Source organism: Sciurus carolinensis, chromosome 7, assembly GCF_902686445.1.
Source record: "Sciurus carolinensis chromosome 7, mSciCar1.2, whole genome shotgun sequence".
NCBI lineage: Eukaryota > Metazoa > Chordata > Mammalia > Rodentia > Sciuridae > Sciurus > Sciurus carolinensis.
In genome coordinates, this window is record NC_062219.1 from 44,726,515 (window position 1) to 44,746,142 (window position 19,628).

At 34.8% G+C, this 19,628-nt stretch overlaps 1 long non-coding RNA gene across 1 annotated transcript in view; it reads right to left on the bottom strand.

The window, feature by feature from the left end:
• Positions 1-232: 232 nt before the first annotated feature.
• LOC124988064 (uncharacterized) overlaps positions 233-19,628 on the bottom strand; it is a 29,826-nt gene continuing 10,430 nt past the window's right edge. The window contains exons 2-3 of the long non-coding RNA XR_007109347.1: positions 7,300-7,377; positions 233-276 (exon numbers count right to left, since the gene is read on the bottom strand). This is a non-coding gene — a long non-coding RNA (uncharacterized LOC124988064). The remainder of the gene's footprint in view (positions 277-7,299; positions 7,378-19,628) is intronic.

A 19,628-nucleotide genomic window follows, 5' to 3' on the forward strand; every position in this document is an offset into this window, starting at 1 on the left:
TAACTATTCTCTGTGAGTTCATTTCCTCATTCCTTTCACGTCTGTGCACCTGTAGATAGCATATCCTGCCTTCCTGTACAATGGAAGAGGGCAAGAGTATGGGATTTGAGCAGATCCAGTGTCAAATCCAAGTTTGAGATGAGTGGCACTAGGCAACTCATTTAACTGTGTAAGTCTCCGTTCTCTCATCTATAAAATGGGATTCATAATACTTACCTTATTATGTTGTCAGAGAAAACAAATGAGATAATTTATGTTAAACACCTGGCTCAGCACCTGGTGATATAAAAGGGAAAAGGATGAGTCTTTTGAAATGTAATTCTCCAGATGTGGTTTTATAACTCAGCCTATTGCTCATGACTAATAGAGGATTTGTTTAAAAGCCCTAGAGGCACTTCCCCAGATGCTATATGATTCATTTCTGGAAACAATCTACAACTAATCAAAAACTTTTTTTAAAATTTTAGGTAATGTGGATTCTCTGAAGTCTAGTGTCATAACTGCCGGGTAGCAGAGATGCTCCTAGGCCCTGCCCTGCCTCCCCACCCTGGCTTTTCTGTCATTTCATCTGAAAACAGAGAATTTCTCCAGCTACATTCCTCCCCAGGTTAATTCAGGACAGAAATTATGTGTTCCTTATCTTTGCCTTTGTACTAAAAGACTTTCTTCCTAATTCCAAACTCAAAGTGCTCAATGCTCCTAAGTTTTTTGCTATAGTATTATTCTTTAAATCTTGTTTGAGCTAAAATCTCAAAAGCAAGTGACCTGCCCAAATCACAAAATGAAAATAAACATGCAACCAGAAAAATGTCAATTCAATCTGTTTTGGAATTGGGATGTTTCCTTATAATTTGGTTTTGTGACTCAGACTGGGGATCCAGGACAAGGGGCAGGCAATGCTTTTAACTCACACAGGAAATCTGAAAGTAGCTTGTCTGCTGTTATCAGTCATGAGGGTTTGAAGTAAGACTTAACCATCTTCAGTACTTGGTGAAGCAAAAGTATATGTGCAATTGATACAGGATAGAATTCGACTTATTTTGTCTCTAAACAAAAGAGATTACATTTTCTATTTGGTCAGCTGTAGATCAAATGTTATTAAAGTGCTGGGGTCACATACCAAATTTAATTTACTTCCACAAGTAAATACACATAGGAAGAATTGTGCTTAACTACCAAAAATACTGTAATGAGCAAATTTAATCAGCTTGCTTCATTTCAGCACACTTAGAAGGAGTGTATTGATGATAAATATTTTTAAAACTTGTTCTATGTAACTAACTGAAAATTTTATGAGACATATATACTGAAGCAAATATTTAAAATTGCAGACTTAACATTGACCCTTGTATATTTAACACAAATTTTCTAAAAACATGGAAAATTAAGAAGAAAATTTTAAATTTCCATAATCAAGCCATCAACATTTTGATGGTTGTTGTCATTCTTTTTTCTACTTTTGAAAATATTTGCACTAACATTATTGCTTAATATCATACCCTGTTTTCTTCCAATGTATCATCATAACCTGAACACTCTTCACATCATTAAATGCTCTCTGTAGATAAAATTGCAATAATTCCACAATATTACATAGCTGTTTACAATTTAACTTTGTCCATTTAGGACACTGTCAATAGTTTACTTTGTGTACAAATAGTTTGTGCTCTCAAATTTATCAAAATGTCTTATTACTCCCTAGTGTACAGTTAAAAATGTTAAATTCCTAGGTCAAAATACTTTGACATTTTACTATTCTTGATATAGCATCATAGCTAAGACCATGAATTTTTAAAGTCAGACATATTGTGGATGGAATCTTGAATCTGCCAAAAGTATGAGATTTATGTTCTTGGGCATGTTCTTAACCTCTCTAAGACGCTTAGTTTAATATTTCACAAGGTGTGTTCCTTGGAGACAAAAGGATATCATTTAGGCATAAGACACAGGGGTCAAATCTGTTTTGAATCCTGAGTCAACCAAGGATGAGTTGTGTGCTCTCAGTTTGCTCTCTTTGTTTTAGTTTTCTCATATCTAGAATGGAAAACAAATATAATACCCACTTTCCAGGATTATTGCAAAACAAAAGTAAATTAGTGTGTGATAAACAAAACAGAGCCTGGCAGACATAAAATAATAAATATCACTGGCTAGTGTCACTAGAGAGAGGATTTTGCCCAGTCCTCTCAAATGGTAAGTACTCTACTACTATAATAAATAGTTATTATAAATTCCTTTCCAGAAAGAGTATACATATTTCTTTACAGCCAACATTACAATGCACACATGCTTTATCTACTCTGTGTAATAACAAACAAAAATAACAATTTGAGGGATCATATAATTTAACATGCCAGTGATGCTTAGAATAGGATCTTTTGATTTTAGAAAGGAATATCAGAGAGTTCATCTTAATCCGTCATTTTACTGTATTTGATCACCTTCCTTAAACAAAGATGAAAAGACTAGCTTCTTAAATTCATGCAAAATAAAGCCAATATTTTTAAAAGTCATTGACCTCTTTCCTCAGGCTTATTCTTCTTACCTCATGAGTGGCACTGGCTATTAGTCACAATGCCACCTACACAGCTCCTGTGGATGTTCAGGCCATTTGGTATCAATCATGCAACAGGCATTCATTGCTTACCTACCAAGTATAGTTTCCTAAGAGGAAGAATAAAATATCTTTCCTAGATATATGTCAGAGAGTATTTTTTGAAGCATTAGCTGGTACCCTGCACCTCAATATTCTTCTCCTCCCTTCCCACTCCCTGATTCACCTACCCTTCCAATTAGCCATGCAAGTAGCCACAATAGAGTGTATCACAGCCTCAGAGAAATGCTCTAAGAGCAGAAAGGAAAAAATAAATGACCCTTTCCTGGCTTCTGCATTTCTAAAACCTAAGCCATCACATCATGTATCAGATATTTGACATAAAACACAATAAAGACAAGACTTACTCCTTTATTCCCCACCCCCATCAGCTACAGAAAAGTTTTCCTACTCCTGAGCAAGGAGGTAGAGTCAGAGGAAAAACAAGGAATTCCCCCAAGGAGAGGGACCCATACCTACTTTTCAATCTGGTTTGAATGAAGAGGGTTTGTAAGAGCCCAAGGAAGAGAGGAAGAAGAGGGCATAATGAGACAGCGCAAAGAGAAACAATGAAAATTTGGGGATGATGAATATGTTCATTGTCTTAATTGTGGTGATGGTTTGTGGGTATATACATAGCAGAAAATATCAAACTGTACCTTTAAACATATGTAGTTTTTTTCTTGTTAATAAAAATTCAATAAAATGGATCAGAGGGAGGCAGACACAGACAGAGAGAAACATAGAGACCAAGAGAGAGGTGCTGTGCACCAAGTTTCAAGTGGAGATCCAGGGAAGGTGTGGGACAAACAGCAACCTGTTGTGTGTAGGCAGACAGGGTTTTCAGCAGCCTGTGAAGTTTAATTCTGTCTTGGTGGTGGAGAAGACAGAATGAGTTTGTATTCCCAGGAGTGAAGCAGAAGAAGCCAAGAGAGCTGCCTGATTCTCAAGGGCCATGGACAAGCCCAGCATGTGGACCACTGACCAAGCAACTGACCAGGCAAAAGTAGTTTCATCAGATTTCTGTGTATCCAGATGACATCTGAGATCTCCAGACTCTCTTCCCTATCCCATTCCCTAGACTTACTCTGTAAAAACCTATCTGGAACTCTGACATAACACTCCCAAAACAGGGAAGAGAAGAGAAAGAGAAATCCCTGGATTCACTGACATTTGGTTACTGCTTCCCTGAGAGAATAGAGCTTGAAACAGAAATTGGATAAGTACAAATGAAAAAATATAATTTCTTACTTATCTCAATTATAAATGCTATGATTTGGTCGTGCGATAAAGTACCTACCTTCATTGAGTGATGGTCTGATTTAGAAGACTATAAATTAGAATGTAAGATTCACAGGGGGAGAGACTGTAATTACATTATACATCTACTACATAGTTTGATATCTGGCACATAATTGTGCTTGATATGTAGTTGTGGAAAATACGCATGGATAGATGGATAGATGGATGGATGGATGACAGGAACAAATTGAATAATACAGTAGATCATTGGTACTTACCCAGGGGAGCACATGTTAAGAGCAATATGACAATAAGAGACACTCTAAGGACAAAAGTCACCATTGAATACTCTATTGAGAAAACAAGTTGAGGTGATCCCTGAAAGCTAAGAAGAATTGATTCCATAAAGAGAGAGGATGAGTAGAAAGGGTGAGTAGTTAAACAAAGGTACAAAGAGGACAAAGAATACTCCAGCTGAAGTAATTTTGGTGCCAATCCAATGTCCTTCCTCTGTATTCTTTTCTAAACATAGTATCTGGCACAGGATCTACTGATAATACGTGATGGAAGAGGGAATGGATGGATGGAGAATAGTGATACCAAAAAACATACTACTTTTTGAGAATTAAGAGAATTGGATCTGAAATCTTGAGGTAATCAGTCTCTGTGATAAGTTTAGTTTTCGTTTTTAAAAAGGTTTTTAACTTTTATTCTAATAGCACATTGGATATTTATGAGACATCTTACAATGTTTAGAATTGTGATTAAGTAGACTTGGATGTTTAAAAGAATCCCTGGAATCAATGCTATTCAATGGTTTACTTTGAAACTCTTTTTCACTCTGCCCACCTAAAAAGTTCGCATTGTGCTTTTGATTCCTTTCCTCCAATAATTAAATGGCTTTTGTAGTTTATCAACCTGTTACATAATGTTACCTCATTTATTTTTCACAGAAGAGACCTCTAAAGTAAACATTGTTATCTCTATTTTTAGGCATATAGAAACTGAGACTCAGCGGACATACCCACTTGCTTTAATTCACCACCCAATAAATGGAAAAATCCACATCTGCACATAGGAGCACCATGTTGCCTCACTATTATCACCTGAGGTCTTTAAAGAATGATGAAAGATACTGGCACTGTTGGACTGTGGAAGAGAGGATCTAAACATAAGTTAAAACAATAAAAGATTTTGTGTGGTATATCATTAGTTGTTCCACGTAAGTGAAAAATCTTTCCAGTTTACCAGGAAGGGATAAAATATCTTTGTTCGGTTATTTCATATTCATTGCGTATCTTTGAAAGAACTCATATATGATCTCCCAAAAAGTCTCCCTCCTTTTTAAAGTTCTTTCCCTGGAGCTAGAGTGCTAGAGAGAATTTTTTATGGAAAAAATAATTAAGCCTTTTCACAGAGCAAATTCCCCAAAGTAATTTATCATAAAGAAAAACTCTAGCCCAACCTTTTTCCTACCCAAATGTACTAATTTAATTTTACAGCAGAAAAACTTTAGGGATCCCAAGAGCTGGATCAGGAGAGGGGGCCTTCTATTTGGTCCTCTTGCACTCCCTACTAACGCGGATTTGTTTCATGCTGAGAATTGTTTTGCACTTTGCCAAGTGTGGTTCTGAATGTTTCAAATAGGAAAGATTAGGCCACTTAGAATGGGAGTCTGTTTTGATGATTGGTTTTATTCCTCTCTGTCTTGGTTAATGAAAAGATGGTGTGACTTTTCAGGATAAGATTAGATATTAAGTGTTAAAAGTTGGCCACAAATGACCGTGATTTAAAAACGTTTTAAATGCAACTGTTTATAAACTGCAAATGCTTCTCCTATCCTTTCCCCTCTTCCACTGACATGGTAACCATGTGCACCCAAAACAGTTGACAGATGAAAATGTTAATTTGAGAGATTGTATTGACATTGCTCAAAAAAATTTTTTTGAAAATGTGTTGATATATAGTGTCATGAATTTTGATGCACAAAAGCAGAACTGCATAGACTCAAAGATATGTAATCTGTTTAAAAGGCTTATTTATTCATCTGGTACCTTCTTGTTAAAGGAGATCACAATTAAACATTGGGACCACATTCTAGATAGACCAGGCTAACGACTGCTATGTTCCCACAGCAACCTCCCTTCTATTTTGATGCAGTCATGTTAATACAACCTCATCAACATAATCCATCAAAATCTAAAATCTGTTTCATATAGTCAAGTCATTCAAGTGACTCCCTTTTCACTCTCACTCTATCCCTAACCCTGCCTCCTATTATAGGGTATTTTCACCTTCTAATTTATTCATATGTTTATTGTTAATTTTTGTAGAACTTACAAAAATTAATTAAGGATAAATTGTTTTATCCTTAGAGAAAACATTAAATTGCTTTAACTTTAATCTTTGAGTAGTAGATTAGCTTCTAAGATTATGTAGTTTATCCCTCCAAAATAATAATAAAGGTGTTTTATTAAACTAACATGATAAATATAGATCACTGAATTCTGAGAGGACTGTTAGGGAGTTACCTGAAAGTTAACTGAAGTCCTGGGAACTTGGAACTGAGAATAAGGGAATATATTTTGAAAAGCTGCCAAAAGAAAAGGTGTCTATGCTACATGTTAATTAGAAAACAGAGAACCATTATAAATCAATTTATTAATTGCCATTAAAATATGTCCATTGAAACTATTATATGTAGACTATTCAAGAGTCATGTGAATTCTCATAGATTAAATGACTACTTACTGTTTTGCTAAGCATGATAGACAGCTGTCTCTGAGATGTGAATATTTGACAGACACAGGATGCCTGTTTGATGTGATTTGCCTATGTAGCAGGTTTGGATTTTAGTCACAAAATTCAAGTAAGCAAAAACTTAATTTCTTTGCATCTCTGTAATTAAATTTTGTGTAACTTATAACCGCCTTTTTTACTAAATCTTACCCTGTCATGGTACCTCCACAACATCCAGTCTTCTGTTGTTCAATTACCACCTCTATTATTTCTCTCTTCATCCCAATAGCAAGGCCCCTTCTGGTCCCCTAGACCTGTGAGTCACATCTGCACTCACCTCTGTGCTGTTAACCGTCCAGGTTGCTCTCCACACACCTGTGAGGCTATGTAGATCCTTCCACATATGAACCGGCATTATGAAGGCACAGAAATTAAAAGAGAGAGAACACAATAGAGCATGAGATTAGGAAGCCAGGTGGTAAAGAGAAAGGCAGAAATTTGGAGATTAGTAGAGTCAATTGAAAGGCAGAGACTAAAGAGATATCCTGACCCTGTAGCAGAAGCCTCCCGAGACTTCTATAGTGCCTGAACTTGTTTTTCCTGAGACTGGTAGGGTTTTTCCTTTACAACTTCACTCAGAACTCTCCTCACTAGGGAAAACTCAGATCTATATTTTGCATAGAAACAAAGTAAAGGAAAAGAGCAACAAAAATAGGAATATTTACCTTGAAAGAAAAGAAGTTTCTGTTAAATAACAATCCATTTTTTCACATAATCAGGCCAAACTACCATCCTGGAGCAGTCTGCAGGTACCAGAAAACAAAGATTTATATATATGGGTCATTCACAATGTATGGAGAAATCTCATAAGTTTCCTAAGAAACTCCTTTTATTCAATTTAGACCAAATACTTCTAATTGGGGGGGTAGTATTATTAAAACCAGTTTGCCACTTCTCACCCTCATTAAAGTCATCAGTTGTGTTTGATAACTTTGTGGTTGGGCTTGTGTGCACACACACACACATACACAAACACACACACATATACATATATATATTTATTATTTTCAAGCCCGCTCAATCCTGTTTCTTAGAAACACACACTTAGGAATCTTAATTCTTAAGGTTATTCTAAAACTAATAAATGAAATACAAACTTAAAATCTTGTGAAATTTAGGCAAAATTGCAATGCATGGTTGAAAATGCTGGAAAAATAATCAGAAAATATATACAAATTTAATTTCTGTTAATAATAAAAAGTGAAGACAATAAAGGTTTCAATATAATATTTCCATATCATTAGTAATCTGGATTTTATTTTAATAGAAATACTAAAATGATATTAGACTGCTTAGGAGAAATTCAGTGTTTCTACTAGTTTCTATGCATTTTGAAGGTGGCATGTTACATATTATGATCACATTCACTCAGTGAATTTCCAGTTAAAAGATTATAGAGATAACCTATACTTTAGAAGTTTTAGATTTATTATGTAACCTTATCAGCATTCTAATATCATTTCTACATTTCATTCACATTTTTAAAAATAACCTATATTTTCATACTTTTATCAGATTTTGCAATAATGCCAAATGGAGAATTAATGTTACTGGATATCAACTCTGAGGCCCTATACAAATGTAATCATCATTATTACTAAAATGTAAGCTTTTAATCACATAATTTGGACTATAATAATGTAATGTATAAAATTCTGTAGATATTTGCAAACATTTTAATGACATTTAAGTTAACAAATAGTTAAAGCACTAGAAAAAAGATAAATACATGTAAGGTGAGAAAATAATTAGAATTCTTGTATTGTTCTCATTACTTGAAAGTCTGATTTAAGCATCTCTATACCTGACATTCTAATTTAGCTACAATGCAGCAAAACCAGCATTGTGGTAATAGAATATTGATTGTACAGTGTTCAAAGACAAAGAACTTATGTTGGTGTACTTTTTATACATGCATGATATTGCAGCACAATACCATGTCAATAATTTTCACAAAAATGAACCCCACTACCACTGCGCTCAATGGCAATTTAATTATGAAGTAGTCAATCCTTTGATGAAACACATTATCTTGCATTAACCTAAAATATAAGTAATCTTGCTAATCTTGGAAGACTTTAGTGTAAAGGCACAGTGAAAATACATTTAAATGTTCACTGAAGCATATTATTTCCTAATTTTTATTATTGAGCTTTTAATTCTCATTATGAACATTTGAGAGAACTTTCTCAAGAAGATTCCAATCGCACAGAAATCAAGTATTCATATAATCTGCATTCCAGCACAAAAAATTAAAAATAGCTTTATCAATGTGACAAAACGTGATTTTAAAAAGAATTCCTCCTATGAAATATATTTCTACAGATATAGTTTTCATGCCCTTTTTAGAAAGAGCTTACTTATGAAGAAAATAATGAAGAGATGTTGTTTTATTTACTTGGAAATGCAAACACACGATCTAATGAGAATTGTAAATAGAAACCAGAAGGTAATCTTGGCACTACGATCAATGAGTCTTTATTAAAACGTTGTTTTTAGAGAATTAAGCAGTGAGGAATGTGGAACAGGAAATAGAATCTTTACAAATTGAGGAGTTGAAAAGGTCATTAAAATTTATAAACCAACTGCCACCCAATACGAGTTTTCTTTCCAGCATCCGTGACAGATGTTCACTCAACATCTGCTTGAATATCATTGGGACAGCTATTTTGTGAAAGTGTCATTTCCCATATTGAGACAAAACCTACTTCTTTGTCGTAAGGTAGTCCCCTGCTTCCAATGAGAGTCCCAAAGGATAGAACTTGCTTCAAGTTTATTTTAGCAAAACAAACTATAATATTATTAAATGTATCTTTCCCTTTGCTCTGTAGTTCTAGTTTCAGGGTTTTACCTGAAGGAACCAATCAAAGTTATCTATTAAATAGGAATGTCTTTGATTTGTTACTTAGAAAAGCAAAAATTAAATTTCACTTAAATTTGGAATGTACTGTATATTTGAAAATTGCTAAGAAAGTAGATTTTAAGTGTACTTACCACAAAATATAAGGAAAAAGTTAAAATTCAAACTGAAAATTTGCCAACAAGTTAATACTCAAGAATAGAAGTATAGTAAATTATGATGAATTCACATGATATATAATGAAATGCAATTTAATCATTATAAATTATGTTGTAGATAAATATATTCACATCTAGGTTTCCATAAAATATCTATGAAGTACTTAATAGAACTTTTTGACACAGAAAAAAATGTTAACATCTTTTTTCCATATTTTTATTGGTACATATTTGTACATATTGATGAGGTTCGTTATTACATATTCACACTTGCATAGACATCACAATATAATTTAGCCAATGTCACTCTCCAGCACTTTCCCCTCCCTTGCCATGTCCCACCCCTGAGCCCTTTTCTAAACTGATCTCCCTTTGATTTGCATGTGATTCACCCCCACCTTTCTTTTCCTTTTTTCTCTCTAGCTTCTGCATAGAGAAACATGTCTCTCGACCTTCTAAGTTTGATTTATTTTGCTTAACAAATGCTCTCTAGTTCCATTCATTTCCCTGCAAAATACATGATTTCACTTTTCCTTATGACTGAATAAAATGCCATTGTGTATATATACCACATTTTCTTTATCCATACATCCACTGATGGACACCTAAACTGGTTGCAAAGATCTGCTACTGTGAATTGTGCTACTGTAAACATAGGTATGCATTATTGCATTATTACTGCAGTATGATGACCTTAATTCTTCAGGATAAATGCCAAGAAGTGGTATAGCTGGGTCATATGGTGGTTACGTGATTGGTCTTTTGAGGAAATTCCATACAACACAGAAAATTTTTTAACTAAATCATGTTTAATATCAGTAGTAAAGAAGCACATTTAGCATACCATTTATAAAAAAATTTATGCATTGAGTATTCATTCTTCTGGAAAACAAAAAACTTACTTTAAATACATTTATTTTACTAATATTTGATGAATACTGCTATATTTCAGACATCAATGAATGAGGCTTTACATTTCAATGAGGGTAAAAATAATAAAAAGAAATATAAAAATTTATAAAATTGCTGTATTTTGTCTCAAAAAGAATGCAGTCGAGATACAAGTTGAGTATTCCTTATCTAAAAGGCTTGGACCAGAGTGTTTGGATTTGGGATTGTTAAAAATGTGTCTATAATGAGACATTTAGGGGACAGAACTCAAGTATAAGCATGACTTACTTATATTTTATATGTACCTTATAAAAATATCATAAGTATAATTTTAAACAACATTTTTAATGCATTTGCATTTTGACTGCAACTGGTCACATGGGATCAGGTATGGAAATTTTCACTTGTAGCATCATGTCAGCTCAAAAAGTTTCCAATTTTGAAGCATTTTGAACTTCAGATTAGAGATGCTCAACTGGTATTTATTTATATATGGATGTATGGTAGTCAGTGACAGACTTTTAGGAAGTGATATGTTAACTGAGAAGCATGAGTTTAACAAAGAGCCAAAGAATAATCTTGCACATAGAAGGAAGAGCAAATACAAAGGCCCCAAATCTGAGAATGAGTTTGTGAACTTTGGATACATAAAAGTGGCCAGTGTGATAGAATTTATGTAGAGTGTATACAGCTGTTCACTGAAAAACTCTTTTCCTTTTTCTTTTCTTTCTTTTTTTTTTTTTTTTTTGTATATTTGAAATTCATCAGGAATTTGGGGGGAAAAAAAGGAAAGAAGGAAAGGAAAGAAGGAAAGGGAACAGAAAGGAAGTGCAGTGGGGGAGAAGGAAAGGAAAAACAATGACTGGGCTACCAAGTTCCAAAGAATGATGGGGAGAGCAGAACGGAGTTCTCAGAAAGAGACCATCAGAGATCAGCTCATTCAGAGACCCTGAGATGATTTTAAGAAGCTTGAATTTTACGTGTAATTGAAAAAGTTAAAATGCTTCCAGCAGGAGAGGAATGGGATTGATTTCCACGTCTACGCGAGAAGGGAAGACAGGAGTTCCAATTCATACATGATGAGGTTGCTTTGAGGTCAGGGAGATGGTCTACATCTCAAGTTCAGAGGTCTAGGTCCTGTTGGTACATTTGGGAGTTGCAAACGTTGAGACAGTATATAAAACATGAAGATGGAGAAAATTATCTACAGACCGTAGACAGAGAAGAGGAGATAGTCCAGCACCATTATCCTTGAACAGAAGTTTCAGTACAGAGGGTCAAAGAGTGAATGGGAGGAGACAAGGTGCAGATGGAAAGTGTAGACAATTCTTTGAAGAATTTCTGAAATTAATATATGGATAGAAAAGCAGAGTAGTGGGATGAGTGTGTGGTTTAAACAGTTTTTTTATTGAAGTATGTGACACAGCAGAGGACATATGACCCAATGCATGGCTACAAAAATCATCATAGAGTAAATGTTTGTGTAACACAGGCCAGGTGGATAATAAGAACACTTCCAATTCTTGAAGACATGTCATGCCCCTGCCACCAGTCTCCAGACATAATAATTCAGTTTTGTTTGATTTCAAATTTTACATAAACTGATTCATAAGAATTTTTATAAAGAAGACTATATTGCATTCTGAACTAAAAGTTTTAAGTAAGATGCTTAAAGAAAATCAGCATCTTAACAAGAAGAGATGGGAGGGGTGTGGGATCCAGGACCTTTATGAAGAAATTGTAAGAGGTACCTATGGTCCAGAGGAACCAGAGGGAAGAGGGGATGGTGAGCCTGTAGATCTGGTGGTGGTGAGAAGAACAGTCACACAGGCTAGATTCTGTTTTCTAAAGAAGCAGCAAGGAAGCAAATTGAGACGGGAAAGGAGGAAGTTTGCAGAGTTTAAAGAAAAAGAACATACTGACCATCCTCCATGGGAGACCCAATGTTAGGTGTGGAGAAATCAAGTCTGCTTCATGGCTTGTGAAAAACTATTGCTTTTCTTGTGCTGGGCTAGCTCAGACGTGGGGTAAGCGGCACAGAGTCAAGACTCAGACTCCAGGAGTTGGGTGGAAGCAGGCATGTGGCTAGCAGCCTGTAAACTTGTTTATTGTGGAAGTTCATAAGACTTTTATAGTTCTCTTGATCCAATCATTATTTGCCACAGTTACACCTTGACCAATCATCATTTGCCACAGTGCAGAACGCTCCTTCCCGCAGGTTTTCCTGTCAGGCCTGTATGTGTGAAGGTTTTCCTTGCATACGTGAGACGTTCACTGCTGCCAGCCAAGAACTAGGATTTTGTGCTTGCCTAGCATGCATGAGGTACTGGGTTCAATCCTTAGCCCTACATAAAAATAATTAAATAAATTGCAAGTATTGTGTTCATCTACAATTAAAAAATTTTTTTAAGTTTATCATTGGTAAAGCAGATAATATAGTGTGGAACATTTATATAATGGAATCTCTAAATTTAAAGGGGAAAAAAGATGAACAAGACCTATTTGCATCAACATAGGCAGATTCCAAAAATGTAATATTGAATGGGAGAAAAGATTGTAGGAGTATATGCACACTATTACCACTTATGAGAAAATCTTAGAAATCACAGATGTCGGCTCAAAACTACACTGTACACTGATTATCAATGTATATATGCATTAGTAAGTACAAAATAACAAGAACAAAAAAGAAATACATCAAATTCATGAGAATAGAAACTTCAGGAAAAGAAGAGTAGGTGATAAGACTGTGAAAGAACAGAAAAAATAAACTTAAATTGTTTCCATAATGTGTTTTTTTTTTTAATTGTAAACAAATGGGATACATGTTGTTTCTCTGTTTGTACATGGCGTAAAGGCATACCATTTGTGTAATCATAAATTTACATAGGGTAATGTTGTTTGATTCATTCTGTTATTTTTTCCTTTCCCCCCCACCCCTCCCACCCCTTTTCCCTCTATACAGTCCTTCCTTCCTCCATTCTTGGCCCCCTCCCTAACCCTAACTCTAAATTTCTTTTAAAAGGCAAGGAAAATATCTCTACATTTAGGAAATAAGGAAAATATCTAATATTGTTATTTTTAAAGATTCATAATATATGTGTTAAATCATTTAGCAATCAACATAATATATATTTCACTATAATAAAAATTACAAAAAAGTGAAACTTTTCACAACCACATTTCAACATAAATAATGTTCACCAAAAGATACTTTCAAAAATGTTGTTTTATCTTTACACATAATAGCACAAAACTGGAACCAATCCAAGGGTCTGTTTACTATAAAATGGATAAATAAATTGTGGAATTTTTTAAAAGCAGTAGTGAGGTATAATTTATATAACATTATATTCACCCAATTTAAAATGTGCAACTCAATGATTTTTAGTAAATTTACTCAATTGTGCAGCCATCACCACAGTCTAGTTTTAAAGCAATTTCATTACCCCACTAGATCCATCCTGTTCCTTCACAGATAATCCCTTTCCTCATACTCAGCACCAGGCAACACCAATCTATTTTAAGTCTCTATAGATTTGCTTACATGTGACATGGTCTTACAACTCAAAGCAAATTGTAGTATGTTTTTATAAAAATAAATTAAAGCTACACTGATCAACAATGATGAATCTCATTGACAAAATATTAATAGAAGTAGCCAAACCAGAAAAATATATATATACTATATGATTCTGTTTATAGAAATTCAAAAACAGGCAAACATCAATCCATGATGAGAAATAACAGAATAAAGATGTCACTGAGATGGGCGTTGACTTTGAGGGGCAAGTAGGAAGACTTCTGTAGTGCTAGAAATATTCTGTATGTTGAGTGGAATGGTGTTTATTTTGGGTATATAAAGAAGTGAAAACTAATGGATCAATTCAATTAAAATTTTTGTACTACATGTGAAATGTCTCCCAAAGTCTTGTGTATTGAAGGTTTGATCCCTAATGGAGCAATGTTCAGAGACATAGCTTTGGGGAAGTAACTAGATTATGAAGGCTGTAACCTTATCAGTGGTTAATAATTTGATAGTATTATTTGGAGGCAATGAAAACTGTAGGAGGTGGGAACTAGGTAAGGAGTAGGTCCTTGGGGGCATGGCCCTGGGGCCTGTATCTTGTCCCTGGTCTCTCCTCTCCTCTCTTTCCCTCTTCCTCTCCTCTCCTTCCCTCTCCCTCTCCCTGCTTCCCAGCAACCGTGAGATGAGTGGCCATCTCCACCACATACTTATGTGGCCGTGGCATCCTGCCTCACCTCAGATGCAATGCAGTGGAGCCAGTTGGCCATGAACTGAAACCTCTGAAACTGTGAGCCAAAATAAATCTTTCCTCCTCTGAGTTGTTTTTCTCACGTATTTGTCACACTGAAGAAAAGCTGATTATCAGAACATACTTCAACAACAACAATAAAAAAATTAAGGACAATAAAGCCATACCCATTAAATACATTATACCTTTACTTCCCTTCTTTCACTTCTCATTCTAACATCTTGTTGCCAAGCGGAATGTGAATTTTCTGAGAAACCTTATTAAAACAATTCTGTTATTTCATTTAAAGACCTGGAAAAAGGCAAATCAAATGTCAAACTCATCTTCTTGTCTCTACTAGCTTACATTATTGAAGCAACGTGCTATGATAGTGCATATCTCTTAAGAAAAGGAAGTAGGTTTATGAGGATAGAAAAACAACAATTTTTAATAAAGAAAAAAACTGAAAATAGCCATACAGCTAGCACCACAGTCAAATTGTCATGGCAAGGAAAGGGAGGAGAGAGAGAAACTCAAGTCATTCAGTTATTTAAATTTCTGCATGCCTTTTCAAAAGTGTAAGGTGTATTAATATAAAAAAGACAAAAACACGCAAGAATGTTTCCTTTTGAAAGCAAAATTTAGCACCTTAAAGTGGAAAAACACACGATTCTTAGATTTTAAAAAACTAGTGTTTGAATATTGCAAAGTATTGTATATTCAAAAATCAACAATGTAACACCTCCTGTTTACTGTGCCCCAAATCATATGTCCAATAATGAGTCAGTCTTCATAACCCAGCAATAAAACCTATAACCCTTTGTAAACATACGCAATGATACCATTTATCACATGACCATATTGTCTAGGGAATTCCAGCTATCTGAAATAATCTAATCTATCCCTATCACAACACTTGTGCTTGAGCACATGCAGCTTAAATAGCCACTGTTCATTTGAGGAGACAATGGGAGAGCACTGTGAGTCACTTACCAACATCTTCTAGCATCACTCCAACATTGTTGTTAAATAATGCATTCATTTGCAGAGGAGAATTATGCAATTAGTCAGTGACAAATCTGAAAATAATTCTCAGACTCTTTTATTATATTATTTCATTGTTCAAAATTATGTTCTTTCACATATTATACCTGTTTCTAGATTAATATCAAGTTTAAAATCTAATAATCCAATTCTACCTAAAAATAACCTTAGCATTTGTAAGGCTGTGACTTCAGTGAGGTATTAGCAATATTTTAGTTGCAAGTGACAAAAATAAAAACAATTCAACCTAGTTTTAAAAAGAAAGGAGATAATTCATCAGGTAAGTATTTTGAAGTTGAGAGTTTAAACCAGGCATGGTGGTGCATGCTTGTAATCCCAGTGGCTCAGGAGGCTGAGACAGAAGGATTGCAAGTTCAAAGCCAACCCCAGTAACTTAGCTAGGCCCTAAGCAGTTTAGTGAGACTCTATCTCAAAATAAAAAATAAAAATTTCTGAGCATGTGTCTCAGTGGTTAAGTACCCCCTGGGTTCAATCCCTGGTACCTGTCCCTGCAACACACACACAAAAATTGAGGGCTTTAGTAAGCTAGATTTAAGTCTCTACACCCCATCTCTCTCTGCTTTTTTTTACATATTGACCTCATTTTCTCTTGCAGAAGAAACAAAGAACATGACTTCCTCAGTTCCGATTTCTATTTTCAATGCAGTTTATCATCCAAAGGAAAATATGACCTTTCCTCCCTCTCCACCTAGGGTTGACATATCAAATTTTAGGAGAAGCTTATCAACACTGTTTTGGATCACGTGTATCTTTGAATGAATCATGAAGACCAAAGGGAGGATCATGTGATCTAATTGGTCCCTATGATCATAAATCCACCCCTATGGTAAAGAAAAGAGTGCTTTATGACATATTGCTCCCACAGGACTACATGGAGTTGAGAAGAGGACATTTCCCAAAAGAAAAACGGAGTGCTGCTAGCGAGGAAGGCAGAGATGGCAAGCAACCCAAAACAACAGATGCTTACTATTGTCATCACACTTAGGGGCTAATTCTTCCCATGTATTCAGCAGAGGGTTCTGGCAAACAAAATGTGTGTCTCTAGTCTCCTCCATTATAGCAATGCAAAATATTCGTGTTATGGGTGTTCCATTTGAGAAATCCAAATGTGTGTGGTGGGGGTAAGAGTACACTTAATGCTTCATAAACTTGATACTAAAACTTGTAATACTTCCTTAGGAAAAAGTCCCACACCCATCCTGAAGCAAAGCATGTGGGCAAGTGAATTATCTACACTTTTGAACATGGATACTCTGAATCGGCTGCTCCAAAATCATGACCTAAAAATGTAAAAACACTGTTATTTGTTGTTGGATTTTTTTTTTATTTTGGTTATAGGGATGATGACTCTCAGCCTTATTCCACCAGCCAACTTTGCTCCTGATGAAGCTGGGAGGCGAGTGAGGCTGAAGGATGGGATGAGTGTCCACATACTATTTGATTGCCAAACATGGAAGATAGAAGAACTAGAAGAGAATTTAGGTAAATATTTCTATTGCTATACATTGGGATATCGACAAATTTTAAAGCAAAATATCAAAGCTAAAAAATCCAAAAATGGATAGATTTGACCACCACAAAGAAAATGACCATAAGCAAAGTTATTAGAAAATGGAAAGCCAGTAAAAATATTTGGAGCATATTTAATGGACAAAGGATTAATATTTTAATATAATACAAGCTTTTATAAGTCAATAAAGAGCAATACAAAATTGAAAAAGGAATATAGACAGATAATTCCAAAAGAAGTAAATGAAGAAATATAGTCTATTGATGCGTAAAGAGATGTTCAAATTCATTATTAATCCAAGAAGTAAAAATCAAACAATATTTGATTTTGCTTTTATTGGTAAATATCAAAACACTTAATAACATCCACTGCTGTTAGATGTTTAAATTAGTACATCCTTTCAAGAGGGACATTCAGCATTATATACAACTTCATATTTTAAATCTATTCCCCTTGACCCAGTAAACCTGCTTCTAAAACTTAATTCCAAGAGAAAAAATAACAATAAAATCACATGAAACAATTGTTGAGTGTTTGAGTATATATGTTTAAGTGTATAGGTTGTAGAAGGATTTGGAGGTTATACTACACATAATGAACAATTATAACTCATTAAATTCTCCATAACAAGGAGATTGATTAAGTTAAAAATTGTTCTATAAAATGGATCCCCTACAAATTTTAGATGATGTTATTGATCTCCATGTGGATATTGGGAAGACATCCATGTATTTTAGATAATGTTGGCCTTTTCTTTCCCAGTTTCAACTACTTTTTAAATTTACATATGACTAAGATCAAGATTCAAAGTAGATATTGTCTGTGTTTCTAATTTCTATAGTAGGAAGATTCTTGTTTAACAAAATTCTTGGTAGGAGGAAAATACTTTTCATCACTAGCAGCATTTCTTCCCATAGCCAAACCCCATGAATACCCAGGTCCTTTGGTCACAGCAGCAAAAAAAAAAAAACAAAAAAAAAAAACAAAAAAAAAAAAAAAAACTGACTAAAACAACAGAGTATAAGAGACATTAGAATTTTGCAGAATATTTTATGTTTGATTCCCTCCTAGTTGTAACTTGTGTGAATTATCTCATAAAATAAAATAGTAAAGGCCAAGCTCTAAAAACAAGAGAATCAGCTTACCAATTGGAAACTTCCTAAAGGAAGGGAAAAAGGATCAAATAACTGATGACTCAGAAGCTCCCCATAGGAAATTCCAGCATCACCAAGGATTTTTTGGTACATGGGGTCATAACTGATGTGGCTGGGGGATCTAGATTCCTAAACAATACAATGCATTTTTATTTTTATTTTTAGTCCACATATGTGAAATGTGTTAGTAATGATTATATTTGAGTAGTAGGATTATAGTCAAATTTCATTTTCCTTTAAATAATTCATAATATTGTTTGAATCTTTTATAGTTAAAAAAGGAAAAATACCGTTATTTTAACTTTTGAAAATTTCATTGGGAGTGGGGAGGATTGTCGGTTAATTTACAGAGTTTGCCAAACACACCCTTGTGAAAATAACTATATCTAAAAGATACAGCAATAGTTTATATATTTCTTAAGAGTATCACGTTGACTTTTCTGCGTCCATTGACTCACTTCACCAGCCCAGAATTTCTTAAACTGTGTTCAACACTAGAAAAAGGAAACTTAGGCAAGTTTCACTGCTTCATAATTTCTCATGGTATTAAATATGCTAGCATTATTTATAATGTTTCAAAAATTGATTGTGCTCCAAAATTTCTGAAGAAAGCTTCTCACTGTATTGGTGCTCCAAGATACGGAGTTAGGCAAGCTTTGTGGACAATTTTGACCTTCCTACGCTGTTCACAATTTGATTTACAAGTGGTCCCCACCCGAAGGCAGCTTTCACCTCATCTCCCAGGGCTATGGTTTGAATGTGCCCCCACCAATGTTCATGTGTTGGAAACCTAATTTCCAATGCCACAGTTCAGGGAAGTGGGTTCACAAAGAGGTGACTGAGTCACAACAGCCCTGACCTCTTGAATGGGGCAGTGCCAGGAGTGAGTTCCTGAGCCCCTTGCTTTTCTCCCTCTCTTTCTCTCTACATTTCCCTCTCTAGTTCCTGCTCCTACTCTGCTCCCTCTCCTCTCACCCTCTGCCATGAGAGGAAGACATAGCAAGAAAGCCCTCACCAGCTACTAAACTTCTCAGGCTCTAGAAGTGTGAAAAATAAATTATTTTCTTTACAAATTACCCAGTCGATGGTATTCTGTTACA